Below are 14,568 nucleotides of genomic sequence, written 5' to 3' on the forward strand. Positions count from 1 at the left end.
TTCTCTCCTCTGGCTCAGCATCCCATTCTATGGGAGATCCTACAAGGTGGGTTCAAAAATGGCTGAAAAACTGTTCCTAGAGAGTAATCATAAGTGGTTCACAGTCAAGCTGGAAGGGCATATCAAGTGGGGTCCCACAGGAATCAGTTCTGGGTCCGGTTCTGTTCAATATCTTCTTCAATGATTTAGATAATGGCATACAGAGTACACTTATAAAGTTTGCAGATGATACCAAGCTGGGAGGGGTTGCAAGTGCTTTGGAGGTTAGGATTAAAATTCAAAATGACCTGGACAAACTGGAGAAATGGTCTGAAGTAAATAGAAAAAATTCAATATGGACAAATGCAAAGTACTCCACTTAGGAAGGAACAATCAGTTGCACACATAGAAAATGGAAAATCACTGGCTAGGAAGGAGTACTGCAGAAAGGGATCTGGGGGTCATAGTGGATCACAAGCTAAATATTAGTCAACAGTATAACACTATTGCAAAAAAAGCAAACATTATTTCAGCTGTATTAGCAGAAGTGTTGTAAGCAAGACACGAGAAGCAATTCTTCTGCTCTACTTCGTGTTGATTAGGCCTCAACTGGAGTATTGTGTCCAGTTCTGGGCACCACATTTCAGAAAAGATGTGGACAAATTGGAGAAAGTCCAGAGAAAAGCAACAAAAATGATCAAAGGTCTAGAAAACATGACCTGTGAGACAAGATTGAAAAAACTGGGTTTGTCTAGTCTGGAAAAAGATAAGACAGAGGGGACAGGATAACAGTTTTCAAGCACATAAAAGTTTCTTACAAAGAGGAGGGAGAAAAATTGTTCTCCTTAATCTCTGAGGATAGGACAAGAAGCAATGGGCTTAAATCACAACAAGGGGAGTTTAGGTTGGACATTAGGAAAAAACTTCTAGGGTAATTAAGTACTGGAATAAATTGCCTAAGGAGGGTGTGGAATCCCCATCATTGGAGATTTTTAAGAGAAGGTTAGACAAACGCCTGCTCTAGATAATACTTAGTCTGGCCATGAGTGCAGGGGACTGGACTAGATGACCTCTTGAGGTCCCTTCCAGTCCTATAATCCCTCATGATCCCAGCCTCCCCAATTATGACACCCCCCACTGTTTCAGCCTCCACGTTCCTGCTTTTCCTCATTCACAAGTCCCCATTCCCTTCCATGTATGCTGCCCCATCCTCCAGTTCTCATACGGCTCTCCAGGAGCAAAAATTTGACTTTCCCCTTTCCCAGAGCACAAGCAGCATTCCTGTTCATTGTAGCTTGATACCCTGTATACGTGACTGCTAGCTCCCTACGACGAGGGGAGTTAAGACCACTCTGTGCATTCTGCTCCTCACCAGAGGGAGAAAAGGAGGGGAGCTGAGGTCAGAATGAACCAAAGTTTCCCCTTTTCTTTCCAGTGTAATGCAAGAGAGGCAGAGTCATGGGCTGGCCTAACAAGAGCCAGTGGCCATGTTCACAGGCCCCCATGATGCAATGAGTTCAGTCTCTGGTGTACACGCAAGTACTGGTACAATGGCTCTGCTGGTAAGACCGCTGTGGGGATGGTTGGAAGCTGACCATTTGGGACTCAGAGGACTACTAATTTGGAAACCAGAGAAGTCTGGAAATAATCATTAAAAAGTATCATACAAAGCAAACAGAAGAGCCTGGTGTCATTTTTTTTCTAGCCAAGAACCTTCATTTGAGGTAAAATGAAACTATGCCCTCACTTGCCAGATATTCTCTTTGTAAAACCAACTTTTGTCACAATGAGATTCATTCCTGATTAAATGAATGAGTGAAATGTGGGTTCATAAACACCTTCCAATTGCAAGAGATCCCTAAAGTGCTTACACAAAGAAGCAAGTTCAACCTACTGCGGGCAAAGGGAATAGTCATCATGAACTAAGTTAACAACCTGGTTCAACTAGAGGTGGAGGGGCAGGGCACAAGCAGACTGCAGATTCCATAGTTTTAATGCTCATTCTGTAGAAATTAGTCTGTTGTTGGTATTTTGTTTTTAAATAAAGACAATTCCAGGCCAAATCTCCAAGCCCCCAGGAAGTCAACAGGAATGCCCTATAAACCCTTTGGCCCAAATCATTCCCTCCTTCAGAAAAGCCTGCATAAGGAGTCCCTAGAACAGGGGTCGGCAACCTACGGCACGCGAGCCGATTTTGAATGGCACGTGGCTGCCTGCCGCGGTTCCGACCCCCAGCCGCACTCAGCCCACTCACCGCTCTCCCCTGCTGGGGCAGGAGGCAGAAGCTCCGTCCTGCAGCAGCCAAGCTCCCCACCTCCTTTCCCCAGCCGTGGTGCAGCCTGCTTTCCTGCCCCTCCTCCTCTCCTTCCCTGCGCCGGCCCTTGCAAAGGGATGGGGGAGGAGTGGCAGCGTGCTCGCTGCTCTGCAAATGCCCCGCGGCCGGAGCTCCAGCCTGCGCGCGGCAGCCCCTTGCTAAAGCCAGCCCTGGGTAAAGGAGGCAGAGAAGAGGTAGGGATGGGCTTTGGGGCAGGGGGTGGAACAGGACATATCCCTTCCAGCCCCCTACCATGAGCCGCTCAGGGCAGAGGGCTGGGAGCACCCCCACGAGCTGAGCCCCCCAGCCCTCTGCCCTGAACCTCCCCCACACCAACACACACCAGCCTTCTGCCCTGCACCTCCACACACACCCCAGCCCTCTGCCCTGACCTCTGAAGCCCCCCACACCGCCAGCCTTCTGCCCTGCACCCCCCCACACCCTCCAGCCCTCTGCCCTGACCTCTGAAGCCCCCCACACCGCCAGCCTTCTGCCCTGCACCTCCACACACCCCCAGCCCTCTGCCCTGACCTCTGAAGCCCTCCACACTCACCCTTCTGGGGTGTGGGGGGCTTCAGAGGTCAGGCCCTACTCAGCCCGCTGCCAGTCTAGGTGAACAGAACGCCAGGCTGGCAGCGAGCTGAGCAGGCTGGTGGCATAAGATCAGCATTGTAATTTAATTTTAAATGAAGCTTTTTAAATATTTTGAAAACCTTGTTTACTTTACATACAACAATAGTTTAGTTATATAATATATAGACTTATAGAGAGAGACCTTCTAAAAAACGTTAAAATGTATTACCGGCACGTGAAACCTTAAATTAAAGTAAATAAATGAAGACTCGGCACACCGCTTCTGAAAGGTTGCCGACCCCTGCCCTAGAAGATGGAAATTTCTACAAGGATCCCTCAAAAAGCTCCTCTTCTACTATTCCAATAGGATGGAAGTGCAGAGGTAGCCTCCCTGCCCACTGTGGAATAAACTACAGACTCTCCCTTACCCTGGCAAGCTCTCAGGGATCTGCAGCAGGCCCTGTTTCTTCACAGTGGCTCTGGCCTCCAGTAGCCCCCAGTTCCATAGCAGAGCTGCTCCATTGGAGCTGCATTATTAGGGAGTCTTTATGGCCAGGGTGGTCCCTTTGGGCAGGGAGATCTCTGGATGAGAACACAGATTCAGGCTGTATTGTTTCTTTCTGCTGAACTTCTGCTGGGTCAGAGGGGGCATGATAAGAGTTCTGCAGCCTTGCCTACTAGCACCTCATTCTCTACCCCTTCCCCCTGTGCTGGGTTTGGAGAACTGGTGAGACGGAGTCCCCTTTTCTGTAGTGGTGTGACTGGGAGGGGGGAGATCTCAGCACTGAGGCTATTTCCTCCCTCTGATCCATATACAACTGGGGCCATCAGCTGACTTCCAAGTTTGGGTCAGTTCAGCTGTGCTCTTATGCACATAATCCCCAGGTGAACCAGGATAAACTTGCTGAATTGAAATGACAAGAGTCAGCTTTAGACAGCTGCTAAGGAACACAAGAAAAGGACATTATTAGTGAGCTCTCTCAACTTCCTGATGAGATCTTATCTTGGTATGAATTTTTTTAGTTCACTGACCTTAGTCAACAGATGCATAAGAGCACAGTGAAACTTTTATGGAGCCACTGGAAATTCTGCATTAACAGAGCTCTAATGCATCAGCAAACTGAATGATAAAGAATTAAGTCACTCTATGATCACACCGCACACCTAAAATCTAGAGCAGTGATACTCAGATGCAGGCTCGCGAGTCCCAAGTGGTTCTTTAATGTTTCTCCTACAGCTCTTTGAAGCACTTGATATTAAAACACTGTGATTTATTTATTAGCCAATCTAAGTTTTAACCAATTAGGATGCTTTTACTATGTTATTAACCAATTGTTGTTGATAAAATAATAATACTTGGTCAGTCATTTTACTGTGAGAATATTGTGTATATATAATTCCTCTGTCATACTGTTTAAATATGAATATATAGTACAACAGTAAATGAAACATTTAATTCACACTACTATGGCTCTTCTGGGTAATGCTGATCGATAATGCTGAACCACTGAGGTCTGAGTATCACTGAACTAGAGAGTATGAGAAATGTGGTATTTTTGCAGCAAAGATCACCAGGTACTTTTGAAGAGTCTTCTGTCAATACTAAAAGCATCTTTAGTCAAATCAACTCCTACTCCATCACATGCACACATACTTGTATGACTGTATGGGGTTTTAGTTCTTATTGTAGGAATCACAATGTGAATCTATAAAGGAAGCAAAGTTTGCTGTCAAAAGCATGAGATCTTAACAAGAGAAAAACACCCATCCACCCTGAAATAAATACATCAACTGTGTTCTTTTCTTACATGTATTTAAATGAATCAGAAACTGTTTAAAAAAAAAGCAATAAATCCTACATAGACAAAAGGTTTTCCATTAAAATATTATCTGACATATATTTATGTCATTGCCACAAATCAGCATTTACACCAGTGTAATCCAAGTAACACTAAAAAAAATTTAGATACAAAACACTCCTTTCTTTAGTTACTTAGTTGAGCCAACCAAATGCAAAGTCATCCAGGAGGCATTACAAAAGCTATCATTTTATTATGAGATTCACACAATTAAAAAAGTTAGTTTCATTTTAACATAAAAACGTTTCAGAGTACTTGAATGATGCTCATTCAGCTCCATCACTGACTCTTCTGACAACAGCAAACAGGGCCGGCTCCAAGGTTTTTGCCGCCCCAAGAGGCACACAAAAAAAAAAAAAAAAAAAGCCGCAATCGCGATCTGCGGTGGCAATTCGGCGGGAGGTCCTTCGTTCCAAGCGGGAATGAGGAACCGTCCGCCAAATTGCCGCCGAATAGCTGGACGTGCCGCCCCTCTCCAGAGTGGCCGCCCCAAGCACCTGCTTGGCAAGCTGGTGCCTGGAGCCGGCCCTGACAGCAAATGAAAGGCAAGGGGTGAATCTTGCTATCTGTATTTCCCTAAGATGGTACTATGGAAGGATTTGGCCTAGAGTTTCTCAATTGTTATTAATTTCTCATGCAGCAAGTTTTCTTTAAATGAAAAAGCCTCATGCCTCACCCTGCTTCCCACCCGGCCCGAATCAATTCCCAAATAGAAGTTTTTGGCAAATATGCATACTACCTGGTAAGCTTAGTTTTAAAAAACCTCACCAAATAGCTCTGTTAGCAATAGACTAACTAAGCTGCATTAAGTAAGTGGCAGTTTTAAACAAATCAGAGGCTTGCAGGGTCTAGTCCATAATATTTGACTAAGAGCCAGATATTTAAAGGTATTTAGGCACCTACTGGGATTTTCAGAAGCACCTAGGTGCCCAAGTCCCATTGGTTTCAGTGGGAGTTAGGTGCCTTTGAAAATCCCATTAGGTGCCTAGCTGCATCTTTAGACACCTAAATACCTTTAAATATCTGGCCACAAGTTTCCAGAAATGTATTTCAATCAGCAGGCAAACAAAAAACAAGTCTGATAGCACAACAAACAAGACTTCCTCCTCTCTGTAACTCTGCCCATATTGCACGTTGACACAAAATAAATCTGGTGCATTGACATATACGAGCTGCCACAGGCATGATGAGGACCAAACTCTGTAATCACTGAGTGTTCAGGTTTAGCAAGTTTCTTAGTCAGGCAGAAAAATGTGGTGGCAAAGATAAACTGCACTTCCTCAAGAAACCATAGACTTTAAAGTAATAAGAGGTGCAAAAATCAACATTCACAAACATTGCTTTTAACAGGTTTGCAATACAAAGGTACTCGGGGGAAAAATGAGGTTCTAAATGGCTTATTATGTAACTTGACCTTTAACTTAACAGGCCTAAGAGTAAGGGAACAAAAAGGTGAAACTATCTATCTGTCATCTCATGAAACCAACACATAATAAAAAACTAGGTTAAGCCAGCACAGGACTAGATTTTCATCCCTCCAATAACTTTTTATGTTGGGGGGGGAAAACATCTATTGTTCTTGCTGGGCATGTTTCATAGAATCATAGGACTGGAAGGGACCTCGAGAGGTCAAGATATACAAATGTTTTTTGGTCACACAGCCAGTATTAGAACCAGGCCTATGATCTCTAAATCACCTCTGCAAACCAAAGAAGGATGACCTTGGTGGCCTGTGCATAAATAAACATTGGTCTCTGATTGGGGGCTCATAGGAACTACCACCGCACAAATAAAAATAATACTGTCAATGAAGTGTAAAAACACATTATTAGATGACATACCAACTAAGCAAACAACCTAATAATACTTCACCCATGACTGTAATGCCACCCAAATTATCTCTTGTTCTTCTCAGTAATTTGCCCATCTGCCCTGTTCTTTTAAGCAGGTAACATATTGGAATCCACAAGAATCCTTTTCTGAGCCAAATTTTTGTAAGTTTTGATTCTCTGCCCACTCAAAAAGATAGGTGACAAGAAGCACCCCCCAACCACACACACTCTCCAAAACATAGTTGAACTTGTATAATTTAAGGCCTAGCAACTTTGAGTGTATCCCTTTCCAGGTAAAACCATTAAGGTGCATTACTCATGCTACAGTTCTATGAAATTATCTGTGACAGCCACATAGAAACACACCGAACAGTTTATTAAGCAGTTATCACTGCATGAATACCAATAGAATGTGCTTGAGAAAACACCCTTAAATAAACTTTTCAACACCGCACACAACGGCAAACTAACTACATGTTAACCCAGATTCATGGGAACTGAAATACCTAAAATTATTTTCTATTTATGTAGATGTGTTCTGAAATTCTGTTTATAGAAACTGATTTTACTTTATAATGTCAGATATCAATCACATGAAAATGATTTTAGTGTGTGATCATGTGCAGCAGCCATATTGATACAGCATCATCACTTCCAAGGGTGAATGTGTTTTAATATTTATGATGGGGTTTTTAAAACAAGTTAAGTACCCAACTCACATTGAGTCTCAATCTTTTGACAGCTTCAGCCTTAAGCATTAAGTGACAATAAACTATGCATTTATTTGAAAGGCTTAACAAACCCATAATCAGAAATACACACACACATTCTCCAGCCCTTCAAATCACTCAGCACCAACATTGCAACAATTTGTAAAGGCCCTCTATTTCTCAGATGGATCAAGAATGTTCCCAAGTTTCATGAACTTTTAACCCCTCCCATCAGCCCCAAAGGACTTGCATCCCATCATCATGGTCCTGCTGACAAAGGAGGAATGGATGGCTCTCTTCTGAGATTGCTGGCTGAGTAGCACGAGGCATTCTCTCCAGTAAACTGAGTGCCAAGCTACTGCTTTGCTCCTTGTTTCCATCAACCCAGTTACTGAAAGATACTGGACTGCGATACTGCAATGCATATTCTATAGCTTTTTATTAATTCTGTGCAGTTGCTCTCCCCTTTAATTTAAGGAACATTTATAAAATACTAATATTAAAGTCTGGCACCTCAGCTTATGCCTTTGGAGTTTTCCCTGCTCCTCCCTCCTACTAGCTAGAACAGCATCAATTCTAACGGAATTTTTGTCAATTGAAGAAAAAAAAAAAAAAGATAAAAAGCAACAGCAAGTTTGACAGGTCCAAAATCCAATTCAGTCTGGTGAAAAAATAAATCTTGCCTCTGACAGGTGGAAGCTTTTCCTGGCAAGTGGGCGTCAATACCTCTATTTCTGCATAAACTAACACATACTTAAAAAATTAAACAGCCGGATTGCCATAGGTCCTGAGAGCACCCACAGTTCCCATTACACAGGGTGATCAGTACCTATGGGGAAAAAAATAAATAAGTCAGGCTATCACTCTCCAGTGCTTATGGCAGCTAAGATAACCTTCTACATAGGACACAATGTAAACCAATGTAGAGTTTTCTTTCTGAGTTTGCAAAAAGAGAGCTCCAAGGAGAACATTCTGGTAGGAATCCCAGCACTCTTTTCAACAGCCAACGATAGTGGGAGAGTTGGGTTTCTAATAACAAGTGGGTTACTCTGGAATTTCACTGGTGGTTCCCTCCTTTTCTTACCTTTTCTATCTGCCTTTGACTAGTGTTTGATGTTTCAAGCCCTGGTCTACTCAACTTTTTTTTTGTGGGAGGTAAATGTCTTTCTGATCTTGGTGGTGAAGGAGGAAGAGTTTCTTATCTCTTCCTCAAATCTGAGGTCTAAGATCTGAACTCCAACTCATTAGAGAGCCGATATCTGGAACACGTAAATGTCTTGCCTACTCCCCAAAATTAAGTAGACAAGCAAAGCAGAGGGACAGCATGACGTGCATGTCCTTGAACCAGAAACGAGAGTGGCAGGTCTAATTTGAGGCCTAGAGCCAATTTAGAGAGTGGCTTTAATACAAAAACTTTGTTATTAATAATGATATTTACTTAATCTATTATTTTGATAAGTAAATAGATTTGTTTTTGTTTAAGTATCCTTCCAAAATTTGCAAGCTCACAAAAGTAAATATGTTTAAGCAGCGCTTCCTTCCTCGTAGCCCATCTTCTTTTCACTGTGCTGTGAGGTCAGAAATCGGAATTTCTTATATCTCAGTATTTCAGGCTCACCAGACCAATGCCACAGTGACCGAATTATGACTGCACAGTATGTTTGAGCACAAGGAAAAGGCAGGCTATAAGTTATAAAAAAAAAAATATCCCAAATATATTCACAAATAATTATGGCATAGGCAAGATACCAGACAAAGTAAATTGCTTCCTATATTTAAGAGATCTCTTTTTATCAGGTTTGTCTCAGCATGGGAATCACTGTTTTAAACAAGGTGGTGTTTTCTTGGCTCAGTTACTGGGGGGGCAGGACTCAGACTATTTTCTATGAATTCTACTTCACATCAGACAAACAGTGACTCTTTGCTGCATTTAACAACTATATTGGCCTTACATCAACAGAGCTTTGTAACAGATGATAGTTGCCTACACTCTCATATTGAGCCATTCATTGCCACTGAGCAGCTGTAATAACTTGATGGCTAAGTTTGAACTCCTAGAATTAGATTGTGCTAAAGTACTGGTAGTTCTTAACTCCATTTCATTTATCATTACACAAAACCATTTAATTTGTGCTTAATGGAGTAATATTTCTCATGTTGTAGAAATTTTGGTTTAAAAATACAATTCCAAAATGTACAGTTTTTACCCTCTCTGTCTCTCAGCCCCTTTAGAAATAACAATATTTTAAACATCATGAAGAGGTAATGTTTAATTGAGGGCCATTATAAGAAGGTTTTATAAAGAAGACAGTCAAAGAACCTTAAGTCAAGAAGAGTATTATAAAAAGAATAAGATAAAGGGTATATGCATGGGGATGCATTTGTGGAACCTAATGATTGTATTTTAACATATGACTGGAAGTAGAAGCTGAAAAAGAAGATAATGTTCTGAAGCTGTGTGTTGCAATCTGCAATGTTTAACTCTTTCCCCAAAGTTTGCAGACTTTCCACTGTGGCTTTGGGTAACTGATAATCCATCAGTCAGAATATTAGATATTAGCTCATACATTTTTGTAACAGACATTTTCAGGAACTGCTCTAAACAGGAAATACTGAACATTTTTTTTTAAATTGCTGAAGTAGCTGTTGAGCTGTTAAGGAACATTTCAGGAAAACTACAATGTTGCTGCTTCAGCTTGACAAACTGCAGTCACCTCAAACTCAATGGCATTTCTTTCTCTGGTTGTTTCTTTGGTGCTGGGCACAGCATGCATTATTTGCCGGTGCATTTAACAGTAGCTAGCGAACCGAGTGAAAGAAGCACTTGGGGTATATGCCTCCACTGCAACTGGAGGTGTGATTTGCATCTTGGCTAGGCATACCTATGGTAGCTTGAATCTAGCTAGCTCACTAAAATGGCAGTGAAGATGCAGCAGCACAGACTTCAATGCGGGCTAGCAACCCGATACGTATCTATGGGGGCTGGGCAGACTTGGAAAGCCCATGTTGAAGCCAATGACTGCATTGCTATCTTAGTGGGTTAGCTAGACTAAAGCAAGCATGGGTATGCCTACACAAACTGCAAATCACACCTCTGATTGCAGTGTAGACCGAACCTAAACGTGTGCATGAGGCCAAGAAATTACCAAAATTCAAAAGAAATTGGACATTTATATGGATAACAAGAATATCCAAAGTTATGAAAGTTAATGTGAACAACATTTTGTTAGAGACTTTAAACTTAATGTTTCAGGTTAAACCAAACTCTATTTGAGATTAACAGAGTGAGACAATGTGGAAGGCAGATGATCTCCCATTTGTCTTCAGTGGGATTCTTACAACTTCCCCTGGTCCTGACCACTGTCAACTCAGAGGATATTAGACTAGATCAGGGGTAGGCAACCTATGGCACGCGTGCCAAAGGCGGCACGTGAGCTGATTTTCAGTGGCACTCACACTGCCTGGGTCTTGGCCACCGGTCCGGGGGGGCTCTGCAATTTAATTGAATTTTAAATGAAGCTTCTTAAACATTTTAAAAACCTTATTTACTTTACATACAACAATAGTTTAGTTATATATTATAGACTCATAGAAAGAGACCTTCTAAAAACGTTAAAATGTATTACTGGCATGCGAAACCTTACATTAGAGTGAATAAATGAAGACTCGGCACACCACTTCTGCAAGGTTGCCAACCCCTGGACTAGATGGACTTTTGGGCCTGGCAGTTCCTATGTGCAAACTAATATTATCTCCTCTGTGCTACCTAGGTATTTTAGGAGAGAGATAGCACAACATCCAACCAACCTCTGTAAATTAAGACTTCAGATATGAACATAAAATGCTATATTTCAATAATGTTAAAAGTTTTGGAGAATTCTGAAGTTTCCTCTATGAACTTATACATATAGTAGGGGGTACGTGTGTGCATATATTGCATGTATACAAAAAGGGGAGACCAGAAAAGTTAATTTCTTAAATTTTACTGTTTTCCAACTGCTTTCAAAAGATCCATATTTGATCACATAGCGAGGGATTTTATAGCTTGACATGCTGAGCAGTTTACTTATGGTTAAAATGTGCTGCATATCCAATAGTGATCCTTGAGAAACAAAAACTGATGATACGTGTGTCTGGACTAAAAAGACTAATATTACCATACTTAGGATCTATATTAAGTGCAAATGTGACAGATACCATCTTGGCTGACATGAGAAGATTTGAACCCAGGACCTCAAAAATTAACAGCATGAGTTTGGCCTGGTCCCCACTAACCCCCCACTTCGGACTAAGGTACGCAAATTCAGCTACGTTAATAACGTAGCTGAATTCGAAGTACCTTAGTCCGAACTTACCGCGGGTCCAGATGCGGCAGGGAGGCTCCCCCGTGGATGCCGCGTACTCCTCTCGCTGAGCTGGAGTACCGGCGTCGACGGCGAGCACGTCCGGGATCGATCCGGGATCGATTTATCATGTCTAAACCAGACGCGATAAATCGATCCCAGAACATCGATTGCCTGCCGCCGGACCCTCCGGTAAGTGTAGACTTACCCTTTGAGTGAACGAGACAAGGCTCAATAATTGGACACTGTAACAACTCACATCCTCCATGGATCAGCACAGAGGGGCCTATAAAACAAACAAATGCCTATACACGCACACACAGAGTGAAGGGTTGCCAACCTTTCAGGACTATCCTGGAGGCTCCAGGAATTAAAGATTATGTCATGTGATGAAACCTCCAAGAATACGTCCAACCAAAATTGGCAACCCTAAATTACACAAACTCCAGATATTTGAACAGGGATTGAAGATGTAAGAATTCCATTATCTTGTCATATAGTTACAATTTGCTTAGCTCACTGAAAACTCAACTTTGCTCCCATTTGCTTTTGGTGTATATATATTTTTAAAGTCTGTTCTGCTGATATGTTGCTTCATCTCCCAAATCAAAGGAAGCTACAGCTGTTTTATAATCAAACCTTTAGCTGACATGATAGATAAATAAATTACTTCATACTGTAGCATTCCTGGAGTTGTATGGGCTAAATTATGACTCCTCCCTGAACACAAAGTTTCCCTGTCCAGGTTAGCTATGCTTCCTGGAACTAATGATCACTATTATCACAGTGAAACCAGAAGACATGCTAAGAAAGTCCACACAAAAAAAGTCTCTCATTCAGACAGCTGAGCCATCTCACATACAGGGATACAACAACTTTTACTAACATGTAGAAGAGTATAAGCATCCTTACTTCCTGGCCCCTCACTTCTGAAGCAAGAGCATCACTGAAAACGCCTAATTAAAAACTATATGACTGCCATCATTTGTTGCAAGGACCATTTGACTGGCATCAGTTGTCATGTTGGCTATATTTCAACGACAATTTAAAAAATGTCAATGTACTCTTGCCAGTTCCCATCCTCTCAAGAAGAGGGGAAACACAAATCAGCTAGGAAGACTTTTTTATCTGCTTTCTAAATGTACTAAATTCAGGTTTTGTTACGCAAGTCCATTATCATGTATATTAACTGGCATCAGCTTCTATGGTCACTATCTTAGCTCAGAGTTAGCCAGAGACCCTTGTTTCAATAGGTTTACTGATCTGACTCTCAAATATTCAGTAAGCGATTTAACAAAAATCACTTGCTGATTTACAAACCACCACTGACCAGCTATTACACGCAAACAAAGTTTAGCATGTAACAAGTAAGGCATTTGCAGCAAGACCCTGGGAAAGCAAAGGACTAAAATAAATAGCGTAACTCTTAGGGGCAAGTTCACCCAGAAGAAAAACAGGATCCGAAGTCAACAAACAAAACGGTCAAGAAGACGGACCAGGCTGATAGAAGGACTTACAGGTATCGCTTATACTCCCTGATTTCTGTGCATTCACCACGGAGTCATTACACAAAATATGGAGGCTCACAGAGCCAGGAAGCCATGGTGGAATTATCTCCTCGGCAAAGGATGTCAGAGGCAACCTTTGCTTACCCCAGAGCGGTGCGAGTTCTGCGGAGCAGCCCCGACTGTCTCTCCTTACGACGCCAGGAGGGGAAGACAGGACAGATCAAGGCTCCCTCGTTGACTTACATGAGTGTACCCGTCCCGAGCCCAAAGCCAGCTACCCCCGCCACCCTGCCGGTGCTGCGAGGGGAACCTGAGTGAGCCCCCGGGGGCGGCTAAAGGGAGAGACCCAGGCTGGAACAGACCGAGCGCTGCCCCCCCGCGGAGATGCACACACCCCCCTAAGCGGGGACAGCACCCGCAACCAAGGCACGAAGGAGCCTCCTGCAGAGGGAGGGGTAGGACAGGCAGCGCCTGTGCCGCTTCCTCATTCACCCGGCGCCAGGCGAGGCAGGAACTGCCGTGCGAAGCGGGGAACTCCCCGAGCCGGGGTCCCGGCGGCAGGTACCCGGGCGGCAGCCCCCGCGCGGACCCCAGGCACTCACCGCCTCCCGGGGGAGCTGAGCACGGCGGGGCCGGCGTCCCGGCCAGACGGCGCGGAGCTGCTGCAGCTCCCAGGCCGAGCGCTGTCCCAGAGCTAGCGAGTGCCCAGCCCAGCTTGGCCGGCCAGCCCGCCCCCCTGCCGCTCGGCCCGCCCCCCGCGCTCCGCCCCTCGGGGCACGGCTCCTTCCTCCGCCCCGGCCCGCTCACCTGCCCCGCCGGCTCCGCCTAGTCACAGGACGGGTGTGTGTGGGCTCCTGCTGCACCGGGTCCGCGACCAGCCAGATGCGGGAAACCCAACTCCAGAGCCAGTTCTCTGGTGGCGGGGCGCGGGACAGAGCCACCCTCCTGCTCCGGCTCCGCTTGCTCCTTCGCCTTCCTTGTTTTCTTCTCTTCTCTTCTCCCTTCCCTCTCTCTTACTCTCCTTTCCCCCTCCCTTCTTTTCCTCCCCCCTCTCTTTTAGTCTCCTCCCTTCCCTGACGCTCCCATCCCCCTCTCCCTTCCTCTTCTCCTATCCTTTTCCTTCTCTCACTCTCCTCCCTTCCCTCATGGTACTTTCCCCCTCTCGTGTACACTCCTTTCTTCACATTACCGTCCCCCTTTCTTACTCTCCTCCTGTCCTTTTCCTGTTCTCACTCTCCTTCCGCCTCTTACTCTCCTCCCTTCTTTTCCTTTCTCTCACTCTTCTTCCCTCTCTTTTACTTGGCTTCCTTCCCTCATGGTACTATCCCCCTCTCTTTTATTCTTCCCCTTCCTTTTCCTTCCTTCACTCTCCTCTCCCTCTCCTTTTACTCTGCCTCCTCTCTCATGTTGTCTTCCCCTTCACTTTTACTCTCCTTCCCCCTCTTTTTCT

At 43.9% G+C, this 14,568-nt stretch overlaps 1 protein-coding gene across 6 annotated transcripts in view; it reads right to left on the reverse strand.

Moving 5' to 3' along the window:
- The window catches only part of PRKCD (protein kinase C delta), a 161,153-nt gene extending 147,037 nt beyond the window's left edge, over positions 1–14,116 (reverse strand). For 2 of the 6 annotated variants that reach the window (XM_065551276.1, XM_005309327.5), the window contains exon 1: positions 13,926–14,116. The gene's annotated coding sequence lies outside the window, so the exon portion shown is untranslated. Of the gene's footprint in view, positions 1–13,262; positions 13,518–13,720; positions 13,865–13,925 lie in introns of those variants that run through there. The other 4 variants (XM_005309328.5, XM_005309326.5, XM_042861729.2 and 1 more) reach the window with 3 other exon arrangements.
- Positions 14,117–14,568: the final 452 nt, after the last annotated feature.

This window comes from Chrysemys picta, chromosome 7, assembly GCF_011386835.1.
Source record: "Chrysemys picta bellii isolate R12L10 chromosome 7, ASM1138683v2, whole genome shotgun sequence".
Classification (NCBI taxonomy): Eukaryota; Metazoa; Chordata; order Testudines; family Emydidae; genus Chrysemys; species Chrysemys picta.